The sequence below is a fragment of the Bos javanicus genome, chromosome 5 (assembly GCF_032452875.1).
Source record: "Bos javanicus breed banteng chromosome 5, ARS-OSU_banteng_1.0, whole genome shotgun sequence".
In the NCBI taxonomy this organism is placed as follows: domain Eukaryota; kingdom Metazoa; phylum Chordata; class Mammalia; order Artiodactyla; family Bovidae; genus Bos; species Bos javanicus.
Genome location: NC_083872.1, coordinates 113,961,222 through 113,966,877, shown reverse-complemented (window position 1 = coordinate 113,966,877; position 5,656 = coordinate 113,961,222).

The window sequence follows — 5,656 nt, the reverse complement described above, 5'->3', positions numbered from 1 at the left end:
ACGACAGTGACTTTCACTTCATGTATAAGTGCAATATCTTGGAATACTTGAACCAAAAAATGACTCATCCTTTAACTGAAATTCAAATCTAATTGGCAGTCCTGAAATTTTATCTGCCAAATCTAACAACCTAGGTCCTACATAGGTAACAGAGACCAGGGGGGCTGGCAGGGATTGGATAGTCCCAACCTGGACCCTGATGCTCTGCCCCACAGCTGGCCTGGAAGCCTCCTTTCCAGACTCCTGCCCTGGTCCATGGAACGGACAGGAGCCCAGAGACGCCTTGGGAGGAATTACTCCACAGCTTCCCCCTTCTCTCCTCTCTCTGGACCTAGTTTCCTCCTATAAAAAAGGTTCCTCCTAAACAAAAAGAAACTCGGGGTTTCTCTGCCCTGTTCCCCCGCCTCTCCCAGGGATCTGAGACTTGAGTAGACAGGGGATTCTCATCCTACCCTGAAGGCAAACAGGCTTGTGAGAGTTTCTGTTCTTTGACTCGCTGAAGGGCCTTGAGGAATGACTAAGACAAAGGTCCTTTTTTTCCCCCCCGCCAAGTACCTTGTAAACCTGGCTTCCCAGGTGGCTCAGTGGTCAAGAATCCATCTGCCAAGCAGGAGTCGTGGGTTTAATCCGTGGGTAGGGAAGATCCCCTAGAGGAGGAAATGGCAACCCACTCCAGTATTCTTGCCTGGAGAATCCCATGGACAGAGAAGCCTGATGGGCTACAGTACATGGGGTCAGAAAGAGTCGGACATGATTTAGCGACTAAACGACAACCTTGTAAACCAATTAAACCACCTTAATGAGAATTGTTTCAGACAAAGATCATCAACGGATGCTAAAACCATTAGATGAAAGTTTGTTGAGAATTAGGACATTCACACGGTATCAAAGGAAAAGTTACTTTTACAATAGGGAGACCAGGCAGGCGTCAGCAGACCCGTCACCTGCCCTGTGATCCAATCTGTCCACTGATTAAAGGAGACTAAAGATACCTGCCAAATAAACTTGCCAAACCTGATCTGGGATTAGGGCCTGGGCCAGAAAAAACAATGGCTAGAAAGGACATTATGGAGCAACTGGGACGAGTGGAATGTAGACTGGAGATAAGATAACTGTGCTGTTTCAGTGTTACATTCCCTGAATTTGATGCTTGCATAGTGGTATGTAGGAGAATGGCCTCATTCTTGGGAGATGCATGGTGAACGGTTCAGAGGTGAAGGGCCATTTGTCTGCAACTAACTTTCCATGGTTCAGCCAAAGCAAACAGATAGATAGGGAAGAAAGAAGGAAGACGTCAAATGATGTTGTTGTTGTCATTCAGTCGCTAAGCTGTGCCCAACTCTTTTGGACTCTGTGAGCTGTAGCACACCAGGCTCCTCTGTCCGCCACTATCTCCCAGGGTTCGCTCAAATTCATATCCATTGAGTCAGTGATGGCATCCAACCATCTTATCTGTCACGCCTTTCTTTTCCTGCCCTCAGTCTTTCTCAGCATCAGGATCTTTTCCACTGAGTCAGATCTTCGAATCAAGTGGCCAAAGTATTGGACTTTCAGCATCAGTCCTTCCAATGAACATTCAGGGTTGATTTCCTTTAGAGTGGACTGGTGTGATCTCCTTGCAGTCCAAGGGACCCCCAAGAGTCTTCTCCAGCACCACAATTTGAAAGCATCGATTCTTTGGCGATCAGTCTTCTTTACGGACCAACTCTCACATCCATACGTGACCACTGGAAAAAACAGTTGGTGAATCAGACAGTTCATCATACTGTTCTTGCAACTTCTCTGTACACTGGACATTTTCCCAAATACAAAGCCTGAAGAAGGACTTCCCTGGTGGCCCAATGGTTAAGGATCTGCCTGCCGACACAGGGGACAGGGGTTTGATCCCTGGTCCGGGAAGATTCCACGTGTCCCGGGGCAACTAGGCCAGCGTGCCACAACTACTGAAGCCAGCTTTCCCTTTGTGCTCCACAGCAAGAGAAGCTGCTGCAGTGAAAAGCCTGCACACCACAGCGAACAGTAGCTCCCACTCACCTCAGCTAGACAAAGACCCAGTGCAGCCAAAACAAATAAATAAAACAAGATTTTTTAAAGCCTGAAGGAACGCCCACACAGAATATAATATTAGAAGTGGCCCTTTCCCAGAGAGACAAAGGTCTTGGCCTGTGGTCATGTATCGAATTGGCTGCTGAACCCGCCCCGCTGGGTCTGAGTCCCCAGAGTAAGGATGGGCCACCTAATCAATGTCACCCCTCGTTCTTCTCATCGCTCCTTCTCACTTGCCAACATTCTGTCACTGAGGCCACCCTACAGTCAAGCAAGAGGTGAACAGCCCCTTCAGAGTTTGGGGAGAAATTTACCCTGTAATCCTACAAAGAAACTGGGCCACAAGTCCCGCCTGCGAGGCCAGGCCTGGCATGCGGGTTACTTTCTAGAGAAGCCTTCAGATGTAAGCAGAAGTGAAATCCCCTTTTGCACTTTACAAATATAAGTGTGTCAGCGGGGTGAGGTGTAAACACAACAGGTTTTCCTGTGGTGAGAGTAAAATGCTTCAGTAATTTATATTGATTGTTATCTGGTTAGATGACATCACTGACTCAATGGATATAGGTTTGGGTGAACTCCGGGAGTTGGTAATGGACAGGGAGGCCTGGTGTGCTGTGGTTCACGGGGTCACAAAGAGTCAGACACCACTGAGCAACTGAACTGAACTGATTGTGTAAATTTTATATATCAAAACAATTATGAAAAGGCTCAAAAAGATAAACAGGAAAAGAAATGGGCAGTTAATATGACCTTAAGAGAGGCAACAACAGCAATGATAACTTTAAGAGAAAAGCTATTTCCTTTTTGAGTCTACAAGTGCATATAGTAATTGAAGTGAGAATATAAGACAGAAAAAGAGATTCAATCTTAATTGTAATTCTGTAGGATTTTTGTTGTTGTTGGACTAGTGTCTATAGCTTTGATCTAAATAGGATTTAAGATTTGTTGATTTAATGCCATTTAGGTGATGAGTCTTTAGAAGAAAAGCCCTGTGGGAATTCTTCATGGCTTGTGAGAGAATGATTAAAAGGAGAAAGCCAACTTCAGATCAGATCAGTCGCTCAGTTGTGTCCGACTCTTTGCAACCCCATGAATCGCAGCACGCCAGGCCTCCCTGTCCATCACCAACTCCCAGAGTTCACTGAGACTCACATCCATCGAGTCAGTGATGCCATCCAGCCATCTCATCCTCTGTCGTCCCCTTCTCCTCCTGCCCCCAATCCCTCCCAGCATCAGAGTCTTTTCCAATGAGTCAACTCTTCGCATGAGGTGGCCAAAGTACTGGAGTTTCAGCTTTAGCATCATTCCTTTCAAAGAAATCCCAGGGCTGATCTCCTTCAGAATGGACTGGTTGGATCTCCTTGCAGTCCAAGGAACTCTCAAGAGTCTTCTCCAGCACCACAGTTCAAAAGCATCAATTCTTCGGTGCTCAGCCTTCTTCACAGTCCAACTCTCACATCCATACATGACCACAGGAAAAACCATACCCTCGACTAGCAGAGGTTGGGGGTGTGACCTGCTGCTCTCCTGGCCTCCGTAGAAGGTGGCTCTGGAGAGGGTACCTGTGCCGTGGGTAGCCTAGGAAGCACCTAGCACTGGGAACTTAGCGGCTGCACACGCTGATGTCAAGCTTTCCTATTTGTAATATGAAAACTGTGATTGTTAAAACTGAAAGAACTCCTAACTGATCTGCGGTGACATTCACCCTCATGTTCTACGGCAAGAGGCCTCTCTCCCCATCCTTCTCTCCATGCTGTGCCCAGTGTTCCCTTCTTCAAAATGATTGACTCATTCATTTATTTATTTTTGACTGTGCTGGGTCTTTGTTGCTGAATGCCGGCTTTCTCTGTTTGCGGGTGGTGTGGGTTTCTCACTGCAGTGGCTTCTCTTGTGGAGTACGGACTCTGGGCGTATGGGCTTCAGTCGTTGCAGCACGCAGCCTCAGTAGTTGTAGCTCATGGGCTTCATTGCTCCATCACATTATGGAATCTTCCCAGATCAGGGATTGAACCCGTGTACCCTGCACTGGCAGCCGAACTCCTAACCACTGGACCACCAGGGAAGTCCCAGTTTTCCCTTTCAAAACCAGGTGGTCACTCCCCCACCTGCCAAAATCCTCCAGTTAGTTAGTTAGTTAGTATTAGTTGCCCAGTCATGTCCGATTCTGTGTGATCCCATGGACTGTAACCCGCCAGGCTCCTCTGTCCTGGGATTTCCCAGGCAGGAATGCTGGAGTGGGTTGCCATTTCCTCCTCCAAAATCTTCCAGAGCTCCCCACAACCCCCTACATCCCAGTTCCCTCCACCTGGGTCCCCACATTGCCTCACCCTGACCTCACATCACACCAGTGGGAGGGACCTGGAGGTCCCACTGTATCAGCCCCTCTGGTCTTGCTGACCCTGCATCTGTCCACCTCTTCCCCAGGCTCTGCCCAGCTCCTTCTGCCAGGAAGGCCCACCTGTCCTCTGCCTGGGCAGCTCCACACTGCAGGAGCACACTGCCTGCCACAGGCTGCTGACCACAGTACCAGGAGCTCACGTTCCAGTCCAAGACCATTCCAGAAGAGCAAGGCTAGACAGCCCCGTGGGGCCAGCGTGGGTTTATCCAGAACAGGTGCCCACTGCCTGTTTTTAAGTCACTCATTCAACAAGTATTTATTGAGCACCAACTATATGCGACTGGGCTTCCTAGGTGGCTCAGACGGTAAAGAATCTGCCTGCGATGTGGGAGACGTGGGTTCGATCCCTGGGTTAGGAAGATCCCCTGGAAAAGGGAATGGCTACCCAGTCCAGCGTTCTTGCCTGGAGAATCCCTATGGACAGAGGAGCCTGGCTTGCTACAGTCCATGGAGGGTCACAAAGAGTCCGACAGGACTGAGCGGCTAACACAACCCTTTCACTTTTTTTCTGCCCGCCCCCCGCCTTCGCTACCATGTGCTCTGTGCTAGGCGCCAGGCATGCAGGCAGCCCAGAGTTCACTGTGATGGGGCAGGACAAGGGGCAGGCCACCCTTGAGGAAACACACAGGATAACTTCAGCTCAATGCTAAGTGCTGGGAAGACCACCAGGGGCGGCCTGAAGGGGGCGGGAGGGTCAGGGCAGGTCTTACTGAGGAGAGAACATCTGACCTGATGCCCAAGCAATAAGGCGGCACTGACCCTGAGGCAAGTGGGGATGGTCTTCCAGGGAGAGGGCAAGGCCTGGAGGTTGGGAGCCGGCCAGTTTGAGGAACGAGAAGGCCCAGGGGAGGCTCAGGGGCGCGATCAGAAGTCAGACCAAGCGGGGGCCTCCTCCTGCCAGCCTGGGAAGCCACAGAGTTTCCGGATTTTATTTTAGAGCCCAACAGTGGGGGGGGGGGGGGGGGGGGGGCGCCATCTTCTCCCCTTAGGGGACGGCCAACGAGGCCCAGAGACGCCAGCGTCCCACTGGAGGCCACACAGCGGGTCGGTGGGTGGGCTTTGGGGCGGGGGGCGGTAGCCAACAGCGCCGGCGGCCACGCGTTCCGCCGGCCCCTCTCCGGGTACCTTCTGGCGGCTGACGGAAGCGGGCGGGGCGGGGCCTGGAGGCCGGCCTCCCGCCCCCCGCGCGCCGCCACTGGGCCGGGCTCGGCG